Consider the following 17,615-nt stretch of genomic DNA (forward strand, 5'->3'; position numbering starts at 1 on the left):
TACCAGCTTTCCTACAGAGTGTAGAAAGCATTCCTTTGGTTTTCCTCAGGGACCCATTATCCCAGAACACTGTAGCTCTTTCAGCCTGTTTCCCCAAATCCTCTTGAAAGAGTGTCTGAGTTAAGAGTGTTGCCAATATCAAGCTTTCAGGAATAATGAGGCAGGTCTCCAAAGTCATGAGAATAGCTTTAAAATAGAGAGTGATTTGAGTTTTTATAAAAACAAGCATTAAAATTTGGCATTAATTTTATTTACTTTTTGTTTCTCAATTTTTGGCATATGGTCAAGTCACACTTTCAAGCTTTTCCCCCATAACTGTTAAAAGCAGAAGCTGGCACATTCAGGAGCTGATTCCCAAGACTCCGGGAGCTGGGACTTATGAATCTGGAATTCAGGGATAATCATGATAGAATTGCAAGTGCTGGGACCACTGAGTTCAGGGTGGTAAAACTGACTGCTAGGAATATCATGACTCTGGCTTTCATTTGTGTTCAAACCTCTTTAAACTGTGGGTTCAATCCACCTCTGAATATTACCAAACCTATCTTAACAGGCCTAACTCTCTTTATTTAGAGTCATCTTCAGATCATATGCACTTTTACAAGCTTTATTTCCCTATCCAAAGTCCACAGGCAAGTAAGTATCTGTCTCCCTCTGCTCTGCACCGTGGTATCTTGTGTAAATGTCAGATCCAGATTATTGGGCAACTCAATTTAGGTGAAGGTTGTCATATCCCTTCCAACTGCAAGTGCCTATATGCAAGATGGGTCTCTAAGGTCCCATTGTAGTTGGTGGAGATGAGGGTTCACGTCAGTGGCCCACACATAGACAACTGAAGTGCTCTGAGTAGTCATTCCATAGAATCACAGCATCACAGAACGGTTTGGATTGAAAAAGACCATCAAGTTCATATAGTTCCAATCCCCCCTGCAGTGGGGGAACAACTCCCACTAGACTAGGTTGCTTAGAGTCCCACCCAACCTGGCCTTGGACACTTGCAGAGATGGGACACCCAAAACTTCTCTGGGCAATCTCTTCTAGGCCTCACCACCCTCGCAGTAAAGAATACTCCACCCAACCACTGCAAGCTATCCAGAAGACAACATTCTTTCATTAGGTCTCTACTTGGCCATGTGTTCTGATACTCTATCATTCCTCAACTGTATTTGAATATCTCAACAGGCAGTTGCCACCAGCATGTGGTAGAGAGGTAACTGAACTGATGAGCTCAGTAGAGTCTGGAGAGCTGCTCAGCTGATGAGTGTAGGCATTTCGCTTACACGTCTTCAGTGTGAATCAAACCTTGCTGTTACATGTGGTCTGTGCTTTAACTGTATTCCCAAGGTGAGTAGAGCTAAACTAATAGAGCCATTTGTAGATGAACTGCTCTCATTGGTGGCTCTCTTAGTAGGGTCATGCAAATAGGACTGCTGTGCTGAGAACCCCTGTTTATACAATCCCATCACTACTTCTGTGAACAAGGGTCCCCAGCCTGCAGTGTTAACTCTTCCAGTTGTAAAATGACTGTTGTTTAATTTTCTTGCCCAGCTAGACCTGTATCAGTAATTCTTGTGATCCTTTCTTATGTCTACTTACACTTTCTTTGTCACAACTTTACAATGACATTTCTGGTGACCTGTATTTTGAGGAAGAACCACTCAACCAAATCTTTCCAATTATTTTGCAACGTTTTTTGGCAGTTACTAGGAATCAATTTTTGCAAGAAGCTTTGTTCAAGAAACCTTACAAATCACTCTGCTGCTCAGGATCAGAGATGACAGACACACACAGAGGAGCACTTTTACTGTGCTGACATACATTCTGTAAAGCTTTTTCCCCATGTTCCCCATTCCTATAAGGCACAGCTGTGCTTTCCTGAAACAGAGGTGTTATTGCTGCAACTGTTGCATTGCCAACAAGTTCTGCAGTAGCAACATAGGTTTTCTGGCTCACCAAATCTAACCCCTGCCTTCCCCCTGCTATCGGGAGCACCCATGTCATATATAACCCCTTCCAGAGGCTGGACTAACTCTGCCCTGAAAGCAGTTGTGTTTTTGGACTAAGTCCTTCTCCTGGAAGGCTGTTCCAAAACTTCATGCCTCTGAGGAGAAACCTCATTTCCAGCTTTGTGGTTAGTTTATTCCCATTTGTTCTTATGCCAGTGTTCTCCTTTAAATTCAGTAATCTTTCTGCCCCCATCCCACGTTTACCTCAAATGAATCTATAGCAAGCTTTTGTACTGCTAGTCAGCCTGAACAAGGTTGTATTATCTCATCTCATCTCATCTCATCTCATCTCATCTCATCTCATCTCATCTCATCTCATCTCATCTCATCTCATCTCATCTCATCTCATCATCTCATAAAAAAGGGTCTTCAGTCCCTTATGCTTCCCAGAAGCCATCCTCTACACCTCCACATATTTGACTTTATTTTCTTGAACATGACCTGCCAAAAGTCTACACTGTAGACTTCTGTATGTAGTATCATTTCCCAGATGGTAACAATACCTCTCTCCTTATATTAAAAGTGCCCCAGCAGTAGCCTCCTAGCCTTATTTCTCTTGTTCAAAGCCTTATTATATTTAAGACCTATTGCAGTTGATTAGTACACCCGTGTTTTTCTCTTAGTATAGGATTTTCAGCTGATTCAGAGAAAACTTGTAGAAGTTTGCAAAGACCCTTCCTTACTCTGCGTGCAGGATGTCCAATTCTGTATAATCACATTTCTGCCTCTCTTGCTCCTGTTCTCATGGTGATTTTAATCTTCCTGAATGATACTCATCTCTTCCTATTGATCAACATTGTTCTCTGGCACTGTGATGTCAGGTTATTTCACCAACACTTTCCTTCACTTTTATTGAGATTATTAATGAAATATTCAGTAAGAACCATTCAAAGGCTCCTCTCTAAGGAACCCTCATAATGACCTTCCTCCCTGCAGATGTTGCATCTTACAGAACCACTCTTTGCCATCTCCTCTTTAGTCAGCTCTCTCCCCACTTTACTATTGTTTGACTAATCCCCATTTTTCCCAACTCAAATAATGAATTCTCTTCTGGCATCACACCAAATAGTAGAATTACTGCAGATCCCTGTGTGGAAAGCAGTTGCACCAGAGAAAGATATCAAGTTCATCTGGCATGACTTTTACAAATCTTAATGCTTTTTAATCCATTTTCCATCTTATGTCCCTTTTTAAAATTATTCTTTCCACGCAGTTTATTTTCCTGCCTGATATACTATTACTGTGAAGCGAACAGATTGCTGTTGCCTTTATTACTTTGCTCTTCCCTCTTGAGTGTAGGCACTGCATTTGCTCTTACTCACAGCTTGACGAATTTGCAAGTCTCCTTTGCTCTGCCCCTGCAGTTTCATGCGTTGGCTCTTCCACCCTTTAGAAACAGAGAACACACCATATATTTTGAATATCTACTAGGTTTTTAAAGTTTTTTTTCTAGATTAGGTATGATAATTTCTGTTGTCACATTCCTGTTACCCTTTTTTCTTCCTGTATTTAACATTATTCTTTTTTAAACTTCAGAAAATTATTAATTTCATTATGTACTTTTAATGTTACTTGCACACAGGTCCATTTGTTTCAGTTGTCTTCTCATTTGAAAAACTTGCCTACTTTTTTAACAACCTCTACAAGGTCTATCTGAACTTTTTTTCTTGTAATTTCCCCTTTATCCTTTCTACCTGTAACATGTTTTCTGTGCTCCAGTGAATTGTCTTGCACCTTTTATGTAAAGATTTTTGTGATCATTTGGAGAGAAAAAAGGCTAAAATATCATTGTCTTTAGTTGATTCAATCATTATGTCATTAAAAAACCCCTGCTGTCTCTCACTGCCAGGAATACCCAGACACTACTATTACTGGTAGCATTTGTTCTTGCATCTATATGCAAAAAGTGAAAATTTCACATAATGCAAACTATCCTCATAGTATTTATCTCTCTAGAAGTTTCCAAAAATTTTTGTCTGTAACGTTACTGTTGTCAGACAACTGGAAACTGACTAATCTTACCAGTGGGAAATATTTTTTGTGTTCTGGTGAAAATGTGGATAGATGCTTAGGGCATTTGATGGATTTCTCAGCCATTTGGAATAAAAAATGGGCAAAACACAATATGACTATTGCAGTCTGTATTGTCAAGATAGAGGCTGGAGGAGAGAAAGTCAAGAGGTCTGTGCTTGGTGATGAGTGGATGATATATTAAAAGGACTCTCTGTGGGTAGGTTAGACTCATAAGCACCTACAGATGATGTTTCTTAGTGCTTTGATGAGGTGAAACCACTGCTTCTTCTGCTTTTTAGCATTATAGGTGTGCTGGACTGCTCTGATGAGGTTTCTGAGACAGACCTACAGCACTGAATCATGCTGCACATAAAATGCTCCATCATGTAACTCATTTATGATATGAAAGGTTTCAAGCAATTTGAGGCATATAGAACCAAAGTACAGATTTAGATCAACTCACCCTACTGAGTGTGAGCCTGCCTTCCCTTGGAGTACATGGACAGAGTCTTACTGAAATCACGTAATAAAAAATTACATGGTTAGGACATTAATCCCCCTAACTTAAAAACTCTCTCAATAAACCGCCATAGACCTCCCAGTGCCTAGTTTACTTCCAATGGGAGTTAGGCAGCCCCATCACCATCATGCCCCGGGAAATTTTCCCCCTAAGACTTTGATGGCTGAAACAATGATGACCTGGGTGTTGTATCACCCTGTCAGCAGAGAAGTCCCAAGAGATGTTTTCCCAGTGTCTGTGCCTGGGCAGAAGCAGCTGGGCCCAGTGCTGTGCCTCCCACCCTGTCCTTGCATCACTGCCATCTGCCCCCAAGGTTCCACTGCCTCCCTGCTCCTCACTTAGGCTGCCCAGGAGCTTCTGGGTGAAAACAGAGACAAGAAGCAAAGAAAACTGACAAGGACAGGGTAACCTGCCCATGGAGGGGAGGTTGCAACTAAATGATCTCTAAGGTTCTTTCCAACCCAAACCATACTATGGTTCTATGAAAATAGGTCTCGTGTGTGATGGCACCTGCACCAGCAAGCACAGTGATCACCGGCACATGGGCTTGCACATGCCATGCCCCCTGTCTTACATAGGGCCCTACTTCAGCCTCTCTCATTGCCACTGTTCCTTCCCGGTGCCTGCTGAGGTCCTGCTGCTAAGTTTTCAAGTCTCCTGTACGTCCTAGACCTGCTACTCCTATTTTGTGGGTGTGATGGAGGTATTTGTTTTCCACTAAAATACACTTAGTGCACAGCACAGGAGCTGGACAGCACAGAGCAGGGGTCTCAGCCATAAATAGTGTCAGATCTTTCACTGAAAAATGGGTTCTTTTGTGACACTGTAATATATACCTACGTATAAGAAAAAGAATAAATGAATCCTAGCGTAATGAGTGTATGAAGCCCTAAATCAGCAAAAAGACAATACAGGCCTTTGATTTGCATCAATAAGAAACACAGAAAATGTTGTATGCAGGAGGCAGATCATAACTCACGCTGGAGTAAATAACACAGATATTGTTCTGACCTTGTGTGTAGTTTTGCTGCTTCAGTAAAAAATCTTATAGTTGCTGACCATTTGTTTCAAAGGGGAATATGATGTGTAGAAGGACATTTTTAGAAGGAGTAGAGGATAAATTCACAAAGTAGTCTTCTGCATTCTTAATGTTTGGGTGGCATTCTATTAAAAGACCTGAAATAAAATTATTGTTACTTTCACTCTGTAGCAGATACAAGAGTTATTTTTTCTTGAGTATTTGGTCATGGACATGGATTCTTCTTGTGTTGTAGAATCTATGGAAAATGAGTGCATGCCCATTCTCAGAGGGCCAGGGCATGTGCTAAGACCCAGTGGAGAGCAGAGACATGCAGGGAAGCACAGAAAAATTGACAGTTCTGCTCATGTGAACAGCAGTGCCCAAGGCACCATCAAAACCTCCTACACCTTGGAGAAAACCATTTTGACATTCTTTCCCAAATTAATTTTATGCTTTTAGTCAGAGTGGTCTTGTGACAATCTTGAGCCTGACAAAGAGATTTGTGATAACATAAAGATCATACAATACTTAACTCAGAGCACTCAGGTCCTGGGACTCTTTCATTGCTTTACCATTAAAGATCAACAACCACCCAGCCTAGTGACCACCCTGCTTTGGGAAACAGGGGTGTCACCATGGGCCACAGCCCTAGCAAGTGATCATTCTCTTCACAAAGTAGGCCGCTTTAAATGGAAAAAGATGCCATTTTTAAGCAGGCACTTTTTGTGAAAGCTTCTGTTGAGCTGAAAACCTGAATTTTCTTTGGAAAAAACATTTTCTTAAAAAAAAGGGTGATGTCTTTTCATAAACCTTTAGTCTGCAGTATACTTCCTGAACAAACCAGTAATATTGACTTGGTCCATAAGTGAAAAATTCTGCCTTTTCTTCCTTAATTCAGAAAGGATAGTCATTAGCTGGTCATTTGGAATCAGCCTTTTCCCAGTTCAGTTATACTGGCTTCCTGTGGCGGAATACACTTTATGATGGATTTGCGGTTGGGCCAGGCACTTGTAACAGCAAATACCCCTTTCATAAAGAAAGAAGTCTTCCTCATAGCCCTGCTGAGGGCTTTATGAAACATCCAGCATCATAAAGTGCCCAAGCACCATAAACTTGGTGATTGCCCCCATTTTCATCCCACTGCTTAGAGAAGTGCCTAAGAGAAGCTGCTGCATGGGGCTGCAGCAGGCAGGAGAAGATTATGTGAGATGGCAGGAGGTGACAGGAGGGGGTCACACATGGTCCAAGACAGTTGTGTCATTATTCAAGAAGTTAAATCCCCCTGAAGCCATCAGCCGTTGGGATCTAGGGATCTGTAGATGGGGTTTCTGCCCAGAATTGCTATTTTTAGCTCTTTTTGCAGCATGGAAAACAGTACCTCATGAAATCTCAAGCAACAGAAGTGAAGGAACAGGGAAGGTCAAGGGAGCAGAATTCAGAGGGGTGCAGTGGGGTGTCAAAAAATCAGGGTGCAAGGGATGGGGAAATCAGGAAATAACAGACATTGTGTGGAAAGTTTATGACCCCAACAAAATGACTCCACCAAAGCTCAGGAAGTGTCTGGACCCACACAGTACCTGCTTTTTAACCTGAACTCTTGCTCCTGGTGTCGCATCGCACAGCAGTGTAAGCTCCTTAGGTGTAAGCTCTTTGGTGGAGCAAGGGCTGGCACCGTGGGGTCCGGTGCCTCCCCGGGGAGCCTGGTCCCAGGCACCACGGCGGGACAGAGTGCCAGCAGCATGGTTGCACCAGACTTGCGTGTAGCCACAGGCAGCATTAGGGTTTGCTTTGTAAAAGTATAAATTTTTGGTGTTTGTGTGTTGTGTTCTATGAGGACATGAGGGCAGATGAAGTACAGGAGGTGCAGCTCTCCCCAGACAAGCATGTGCCTTGTGCTGGCAGAGACCCATGTTTGAAGCCCAGCATTGAGCCTCCATCACCCCTAGGCACTTCTGCTCCATTTGCTCTTTCAAACAAGGAAAATCAAAGTCCTTCATGCAAATGTGAAGACTATACTTGGTGAATCCCATCAAGGGAAGCAGCAACACTGTGTTTCAAATAACAGCACAAAAGCAAAAACCATATTATAATGTTTAATCTTATTTTTTTTTCCATGGATATTTCCCCATCACCTCCAGTTGAACTTGCCCCCCATTCCCAAGCTGGGAGATCTGGCTAATCAGCAATGTTTGCAAAGCTTTCTGAGCCCTCAACAAACGCCGTTTCTTTGCTGTGTTTGTCAGCGTGGCGGAGCAATTATTGCCGAGATCTGAGATGCGATTACGCGTTTGTGGAGGAGGAGGAGGGGGGTGGAAAGTTGAGGACATAATGTAATAATGAAATCCATTGTCACGAATAAATCTGTAGGAGGATTTAGATGTTTTTCCCTTTTTTCTGACCCACTTGGTCCTCACGTGTCTGGCTGTGCCAAGAGGGCTGTTAACTCTGCAGGAAGGTAACTTAAGGGCAGTGAACAGACCACTCTCTGGGTTTGGCATGTGGGACAAATCTTACCTATCTCCAGTAAAAGAAATAAAAATGTATTCTGTTTAATGCCAGTATACATGAAATGCTTTCAGTGGTAAACTCAAACCCTGCCTGCCATCCTCCATGGGGTGCTCTGCCCATTCCTGCACTGGCAGTAGGACAATTTTTATCGAGCAGTGCCTAATTGCACAAATAAATTGTAGGGTGAGAGGAGGAAAGTATTAGGCTCTCCATCCTCATACAGAGCCCAAGGTGATCCAGGTGCCCTGGGTTTGCAGTGTTGGTGTGCAGTGTCTGTGATACCTACCCCAACTGCAGCAGCACCTTCCTAATGCAGCACCAGATTTCCTTCTCCTTAAAGAAAATGGACTCATTTCTTTACTGAATCTCATCCCTTCTGCCCTTATTATTTCCAGATTGCTTTAATTTTAGATACTTCTCCTATTTTGTCATTACTTCCCCAATGTGTCACACTTCTTCATGCTTACTCCACTTTGTAATTTTAGCCTGGTTTCCTAAGGAAATGATGCACAAGCCATCATGCTGTTTGTGGCTCCTTCTACGTCCTATTTATCCCCCAACATTAAAAAACCAGTCCAAAAAATTGGTCCACCCTAACTGTATCTGATTGTGGAGGAAATATTTCCAAGATATTTCAGCACATGGGGTCCTTGAGATACCAGAGAAGAGTGTGGTACCCTTCGCTGTCTCTCCCTGCTTCCCTGTCTAAGTGCTGCTCAGTAGCTGCTGCAGGAGGAGGAAGTAGGGAGAAGACCTTGCTCCTGGACCTGAATCTACCCCTTTCTCCAGCCAGCATCAACCACACTAAATCTATAGCAAGGACCAGCTTACAGTTGGTCCCTAGCTGCTTGGGGGAAACTCGAGTGGACTGGGATAGTGGCACCTCAGCAACCCCATCCCACCGACCTTGGAGATGCAGTCAGAAACCAAAAGCTTTGTGCCCTTGTAGACAGTCTGGAGGGGAAAGAGAAGGTAAAGTAGGGGAAGGGAAGGAAAAGGAGAGGAAAAGAAGGGAAAGGAAGGGAAGACAAGGCAAGGCAAAGGCAAGGAAAGGCAAGGAAAGGCAAGAAAAGGCAAGGAAAAGCAAGGAAAGGCAAGGAGTGCTTGCAGGGCTAGAGTGTGGCAGCCGTTGTTTTCCTGGGGGTGACCAGTGGGTGGAGGAACAGAAAGGAATAAACAAGGCTTCCAGATGAGTTCATCCCCTCTCAAATCACACTCATTGAAACACATCTGTGTTTCCAGGGCTGTGTGCAGCAAAAACCGCCTTAGTCAGCTCTTGTTTTCAGTTTTGTGTGTTGGCCATTTGTACGGTTCTTTTTTTCCCCCTCTTCAGATCAGATCCTCTGGTGTATAAAGGCTCAGATCAGCCAAAGCTTTATCCAGAAAGCTGCTCCCAACATTTCCTAATCTCATAAACAAGAAAGAAATTACTTAATGCTCCAGAACAAAACTAGTTTTGTTTAAGTGCAGCAGTGGCACTCTCAATGAGATACCTTGCATACATGGGTCTGCGGGGTCTACAGAGAGGCTGCAGACTGCTGACAGCAGACTGGTGTTTTCTAAACCAGGTAAATTATATTTTATTTTGAAATAGCACACAGTAGTAATTGCTATATTTATGTAGTACCACAGGACCCCCAGCTAGCATTTGACAGGTAGATGATTAAATCACCAAAGTGTAATTGAAGGGTTTGACTGCCTTCCACCTCCAGTCATCAGCATCTGCAGCATTTGTGTTGTCAGCTGGTTTAAAGTCTGGCACATTCCTGCGGTCCAGCTGCCCAGGGTGATGCTGCCCACAGGACACTGCAGGCCTGGCTGTAGAAATCTGCATCTTCCCAGCCTGTAGATGCCCGAGCTGATGGACACCTCATTGCCTACATGCCATAGATACAGGTTTCATGGCAAGACTCATCATAACAGATTCTAATCATAAGGGTATGACTATAAGAGCCAAGTGCATATATAAGGATCTCAGGTTTTGCTTACCAAACCCTGTGATTTCTGACTTGTCAAGGAAAGCTCTAAAACATCCTGCACTGTAAAATCTCGAAGTCCCAAGAACAAATACAGAAAAGACATTTTTCACATGAATTTCATATATTTTTATCTCCAGAGCTTTCAGCTGACCATACACATTTTTGAAATATCTCACTTGCAATAAGAATGCTGATGCTTTTCCAGGGATTGCCAATGCAATGCTTCACAATTACCAGCACCTCCCAGTGCTGGCTTTGCTAAACTTAAACTATCAACTTCACTCAGGTTTGTCCCCAAAGCTTTCTAGGTACCAAATTCCTACAGGAATCAATTATTCCTGTGCTTTCTCTGTGCCATCAGGAAAGTCTGATGCCCTTGGTGGTGGCTCTCAGGGCAAGTTGGTCTCCTGGAGGTGCTGTTCATGATAGCAACCAGGGAAAGGAGAACTCCTTCAGCAGAGCAGCAGCTGCATAGCACAAAGCAGGAGCACTGCCCTGCAGACGTTCATTAACATTCAAAAAACAAATATTGACTCAATCACATTTGTGAGCTTTTCTTTTTACCTTCTCCAAACATCCCAGCTGTACGGCAGAGCATGTGTGAATACTTGAGAAAAATTATCTCTAGCCACAACTAGACCCCTAGATAAGATGTATGCTGGTGTTACTCAATGTTGGAAAGCTTGCATCGCCATCCAGCAAAGGAACTGAAACAACGGAGTGCATGGGTCAGAGTAAGCACAGGCATCTGGACTCCCCACTCTGCCATTGGACTGCCTGAGGACTATCCTTCCAGGTGAAAGTTGTCTGTGATGGGAAACAGCCCTGGTCCACACACACTAAACACCATGTTGGTTGCACCTGCAGGACAGAACATATGGTGAGCATTGAGCAATCTGCAGAACATCGCTTCAGCTACATGGGGAAAAAAAAAAGGAAGAAATAATAGAAAATTTTCCAGTATCACCTCTGTTTGAGAGTACCATGCTGTGTCCAGTCACTGGGAGTGAATTCAACAAATACAAAGCATTTATAAATTATTTATCCCAGTCACTAGTGTTTTTGCAGCACCAGGTAACTTTCTATTGTGCTACTAGCCTATTATCTAAATCTAGAAGTAACAGTTCATCTCATTGGAGGTTCCAAATTTTAAAAATCCATACTCTGGGAGTCCATACTTGACTCATTTAAAAATGTATATAAAAATACACCACATCAGCACACTGCTGGAGAGACCTGCCCCTAAAGGGAAAGTCTTTCAGCATTCACAGACATTCCAGCATGCCTTGAGAGCTCTCCAGTCAGGCTGTACAGTAAAATCATAAAAAGCAGGGCTGGAATGGACCTTGGGAGTTTGCCCACTGCACTGCCTTGCCCATGGGTGGATTATCACCAAAGCCATCCCTGACAGGGGTTTGCCCAACCTGTTCACAAAACCTCTAATAATGGGAAATTCCAGGCGATCTATTACTGGGTTTATCTTCACCATCAGAAATGCCTAAACTGAAACTTGTGTGTAACTTCATCAGATCACTCTACATCCTGTCTTCTGCAGACATGGTAAAGTCTTTGATACATCCCCCCATTGCAGTGTGAGGCTGTGATCCCTCCAGATTTCTCTTCTATAGACTAAATAAAATTAGCAGTAGCATTTTTGGGGTGATCCTGAGGGACACTCTCATGTAGAGACATAAGGGATAAGGAATTTCATTTCCAACAAGCTCATTTAGAAGTAAAAATAAAAATTTTCTGTAGAGGAGGAAAAAAGTCCGGTTTTGGTCACTCAGAAGAAATGTTGCATCCAGGAGCTTTTAATAACGCTGATTGTTAACTGCTCAAACAGGAACAAATAAAATGGAAGCTTCAAAAATAAAAAAAAAAGGCAGTTCTTTGTCACCTTTTGACCTTTCATAGAGGAGCTGTGAAGTTAAAGGAGTCAAATCCAATGGGAATATTCTCCCAGGAGACTGAAAAATCCTTTGAGAACAATACAGAAATCATGTAACACAGAATCATAGAATCATTTGGCTTGGAAGGAAATTTTAAAGATTATCTAGTCCAACCCCCTGCAATGGGCAGAGAGACCTTCCACTAAACCGGGTTGCTCAAAGCCTCATCCAAGCTGGCCTTGAACACTTCCAGAGAATCCACGAATGACATACTGACTATTATCAGCAATGGAGTGTTCTGACAGGCAACTTGGACATATACTTGGTGTGGCAAGAACTAGAGGAAAAACAGGTAACATAATGTTGTTGAGGGAAAGCGAGAGGTCTCTGCAATGTGGACTTTAGTATTAGCAACAATAAGAGCTGTCTGGTGGGCTGCTTTTGAGGTAGGATTGAGAAATTCAGGTAAGAAGAAAATAAGGAAAAAACAATTAAAAAAAAACAGGTTTAATTTTTTTTTTCTCCTATAATACAAAGGATTATACAGCTCCCAGACACACAGCACATCAGCCTGGTTCTCAATAAGAGGGGATTCCCTTGAAAGAAATGGATGAAAACTTCATTGATCCTCTGTCTAAAAAGTATACTAACACCACATAAAGACAAAAATAGAAATAACTTGACTATAGGTGCAAAGACATGGGTCTCTCTTGCAATATTGACCTGGCAGCAGCCTCATTCACTGAGTCACTGAACTTCCCTTGACTTCAGTGTGTGTTTTCCAGAACTAAGTGCAGCTGGCATTGACAGGAGCTGTTAAGACCCTGTGAGTTGGCCCTGCCAACCCTATCCCAAGTGCACCTCATGTCTCAGATGTTTCTGTTCCCAGCACTGATGCCCTGATCCCAAGAGGGAAAGGATCCCATATAATGCATTTACTGCACCCCAGGGGCCCCCATCCAGTTATGCTCCTCTGGCAGCTCAGAGGCTCCAGACTCAATTTGCCAAATGCACTGGCCTTGGGATACCATGCTGGACTTGAGATGCCAAACTTGGAATGCCATGCAGGTCTACATATTTGGAGAAAGGTGGGAGTCCCCAGCAGGATGAGAGGGTGAGTTGGCCACTCTCCTACATGCACTGCAAATGAAACAATGGCAGAGTCTGCCACAGTGCCCACATTAGCCTCTTTGGAGACACAGTTTTGGCCAAAAGTCCCTGGCACAGCCTGCAAACCCTGCCTGGAGCAGATGAAACCACGAGCAGACTGTTTGTGGATCAGTGCCCTCCTTCCCACACAGACATATGCTAGAGGTAAAAAACAAGCTGCTTCTCTCCAAGTTCTCGTACAGGCCCCAGCTTTCTTGCGACTGAACTGTCATATGAAAGCCAAGATGTTAAGGGTGATCTTTGCTATCCCCTCACCAGAATGGCTTTATTTCAAGTGCAGCAGGCACGTATTTTGCAAAGGGGTGTTGGGTGAGTGCTGCTGAGCTGGGGAACAGGGTGAATGGAAAAAGCAAGAGATGTGGAAGATGAGTTATACAGGTGGAAGGAGGTCCTAGGTAACATGCAGAAAAGAGGAAAAATACCCAAAGAGAGCTCACAGAACCTGGTAGAGCCCTGCAGCAGAGACTCCTCTGCATAGGGAAAGCAATCACTCTGTGAAGTGATCATGACCTCACCCACTTCTTCAGGGATTCACAGTCCCATGCCTTGGCAGGACAAAAATGCTTTCATTAATTGAATTTTTTTTCTGTATTGTGTAACAGCTGGGTATGTTGGGTAACGGGATTTTCACTGCCCTATAGTTCCTTCCAGTCAACACTTCTGTCTCCCAAAAAGAAATATCAGTAAGAAAATCTGTCTAACAAGTTGTCTTTAATCCTGACTTCATCCCTACCACAATAGAACCGGAGCGGTGTGTGAACACAAGGCATGGGGAGCACTGGAAGGAGTGCAGAGGTAAAAAGAAATGGGCCCATTGTTGGCCCTTCTCCAGGTCTGTAGGCATCTTGCAACTGGAGACTTGCATTTGACAAACCTTTCTGACATGCAAGAAACCATGGCCTTGCCCAGCACTATGCTGTATTTGGGTACTTACACAGTATCTGTATCAAGTCAGGAGTAGGAGTAGCATTATCCCTGGATAAGAGCAAGAAATGAAGCACAGAGGGACTAAATATCACTGTAAGGGACTGAATTTAGCTCAAAATTAAGCACTTTAATACAAAATCACCACTTTCCCCATCAAACTGTCTTTTCTCTCCTGGATTTCTTGCAGAAGTGCTTTAAATCCTCTCCAAGTTCTTGCCGAGCCCAATGACTGAAGAAAACCCTGGAGAAATGGTAACTGAGCAGCTCCTCCAGCCAGCCTGACCTCAGTCCTTCTCCAGGCCAGCTCATCTGCTTCTGGAGGGGTTGCCAGCTGGCGAGCACCAGGCTCTCTCACACGAGCTGGCACTGCCCAAGGGGTGATTCAGCCTGCTGAGGAGCTCACAGCAAGGATAAACAGCTCTGGGGCTGAAGAAAATGAAATAGTTGGATATTAATGGGAAAGGAATTGCAGGAGAAAAGTCTTGCAGCTCTAATGTACATCTGTGAAGCCTCAGATGTTCTGCAGAGACTGTTGCAAACACTGGGTTATAATAATGTTACTGTGGGGATAAAGACCAGATAAAACATAAGAGCATACAGCAGAAAAAAGTCCTGCTCCATTACTGGTTTGTGTCTGAGTGGCTCTCAGAGCAAGGTAGAATGGTATAATACTGCTGAAATGTACATGGGCAAAAAAAAAGCCCTCTTGCAGGCAGGAGTGTGGGGCACATAGGTGGGGGCAGAGTGGGGTCAATCCCCCATCGCAGGGCTCTGACACCAGCAGCCTGTTTTGCAATGCTTCCAACATCTCCTTGGTGGCTTTGCTTGGTATTTCTGAGATTGTAGACTTGGCAGATGTTAAGGTCTTTTCTAACTTGAGAAGCTTTGAGAAATTGATGGGAGCTTTCCCCCTCCTCTTAGGTACAGCAAGCTCAGTAGTTTGCTCTGTGACATTACAAGTGAGTTGGGGGACAGGAGAGATCTGTTTTTAACAGGGAACAATGCACCACTGAATCATCTGTGCTGTTCACATGTGTAGGTGCATCTGTTCCAGTGTCCATCCAGCCCAGGAGAAGCAGATGTAAGGGAGTGAAGGGGAGAAAAGGGGCTGAATTTACAATCTCAGAAACAGATTTGTCTGGGCCATGCAGTGGCATCCTAACATAGCACGTTTCTACATCCTCCCCCTTGCTATAATTAATTTTTAATCATTTAAGCAAGTTCCCACATATCCTGTAAATCTCTTTTCTCAAATTTTGCTTTTAATGAAACCCTTGCTTGCTTTCAAAAGAAAGCTGGTTTAGGGTGTGTCGGAGTTTGTTCATAATGCATTTTGTTCACAGTAAACAGCAGTTCCTTTTATTCCCATCCAGGGATGGTATTCAGACATCTGCACTCCACAAAAAATAGTGACTCTGGATTTACTGCTGAGTTACAATGAAGTCACTGGCTAAGTTTGCTTTTATCCCAGTGGTGCAGGTTTTAGCCCTTGAAATGCATTAGCTCCTCATTCTGAATTGTATCCTCCCTCCAGTCTCCTTCTTAGTCCAAGTAAGCTGAGAACTGCATCCAATAAATGATTTTATTTAAAGAGGTCTATCGCAAAAGCACTCTGCCATGTCAGCACCAGTACCTTTTTACCTCTTTCTGAATGGCATCTCCTAAAAGTTAACAAGGGCAACGTTCACTCCCCTGTCCTCTGTCATGGCTGTGCCCTGCACCCTGGGGGCTCATCACCTGCCTCAAATCAGTCCATCCGTCCCCATCTCAGCTTTGCAGCAGAAACCCACACAAAATATTTTTCTTGTTGTTGCTTCTTGGCACAGGCTTTTGTATTTATTTCAGGCCAGGATAGTGGAGTGAAGCACTGCAAAATCTGAGTCTCAAATTCTTCTTTCCAAAAATTAACCACATCAAAACTCTGGAGGCAGTCTCTTAGCTGATCTTTTTCGTGAACAACAGCAAAAGATTTAATTAATATTAAAGACAAACTTGAACTTTACTGCAATGCTAAACCAGAACTCCCCAGTTCCATATTTTGCTGGAGCTCTGGCCTTGTTTTTATTTTAATTTAGAAAAAAATTAAATTTCCCAGCCATGATCACATTTCAAGGCTATAGATCATGTCTGTGAAATACTAACTTCTCCCTGTCCTTCTTACTGTGCATGATTTGTATCCTCTTCCACTGGTATCTTGTACTTTGCTTAGAAAACCTTGCTGGAGGGCTTGAATCACCCAAATAAGGTCTTTTAGTTGCCCCTTCCCAGCCTAGCGAAACTGTAGCAGCCATGACTCTTCCCTGCATAGACAGTCAAACTGGTGCAAAGTTGACTCTCATCAACCTCTGCCTGACGGGGTTCAGCAGAGGGATGATGAGAATGATACCAATGTTAGTCATGCACCCAGTGCTCCTCTTTTACAAATCTCAACGTGTTCAACAGAGGCAGATAAGCACAGTTATATCCAGCATGCTGAGAGGGGAAATTAAGGCAGAAAGGCCAAAGGTCCTATTTTCCCAAGGGCTTCGGCCACCCAGGTTTTACCTCTGTTGAAGTGAACTCGCCCAATGTAACACCCGCAGTGAACAAGTGGTGAAGTCCCTACAAGCTACCCCAGCCTTTGAGAATGAGGGTGGTGTTTCACTGCAACAACAGAAATCTCTTCTGAAATAGAATGCAAAAATCCTACTTCTCTGTTGTGATTTTTAGAATTTCATTCTGGAATTTCTTGCCATGGGCTTCTCGCCAGTGTAACCCATCCAGACAAGGTTTCAGTGGAAGGGAGAGGGTTTCTCAGAGAGGTAATGGCCATCTGGCTACAAACCAACAGTAAAGCAAAGAGTAAAACCCACCACCTCCCCCACTCCACTCCCACCACTCCAAACCACGCTATCCATAAGTCATGGGCCAAATTTCATATCCTCACACTCAGAAATATGTGCCAATGAAGCCTCACGACATCTGACTTGGATCGCTGGTGAAGCCTGGAGTTGCAATGGGCGGATGAAATACTGTCTTACCTGTCTGAAGCAAACAAGCAGGAGCACAAACACAGAACGATTAGATCAAACCACTTGATAGGCACAGGAGGTGCTTCATCCCCTGCCTGGGCTACAGGACCAAGGGACATTGGTTATTGCATTTCTCATTGGTATTTTTCATATTCAAATGTATATGACTACCCAGCACCCACAGAGGTCCATATAGATCTGAGCTTGCCCAAGAGCTGACTGGATTTCAGACTATTCCTTTCTCCATGTCCTTCTTCCCTTTCTTTGTTGTTCCTCATCTCCAACATTAGTCTCTTCAGTCTCAGCCACTGCCATCTATCCTTCTTTATCATCTCCTTCTGTCCCCTGCTCTCAGAGAACCAAGTGGAGCCCAAGGTGCTAGAAATAAAGCTTATTACCTCCCACCTACAGACAGCAGAAGGTATTTCTACATTTGGAATTGTGCAAACTGGTTCTGGAGTAGAAGAAGAGACACAAATATGTGAAAGACCAGCAGAGGCTGTTCCTGCAAGTAGAAGTGTGGGTTGTTTGAATTTTTATGTACCATTACTCACATGCTAATCTTCCCCAG

This window comes from Manacus vitellinus, unplaced genomic scaffold (genome assembly GCF_001715985.3).
Source record: "Manacus vitellinus isolate BGI_N305 unplaced genomic scaffold, ASM171598v3 scaffold_2_pilon, whole genome shotgun sequence".
Taxonomy (NCBI): domain Eukaryota; kingdom Metazoa; phylum Chordata; class Aves; order Passeriformes; family Pipridae; genus Manacus; species Manacus vitellinus.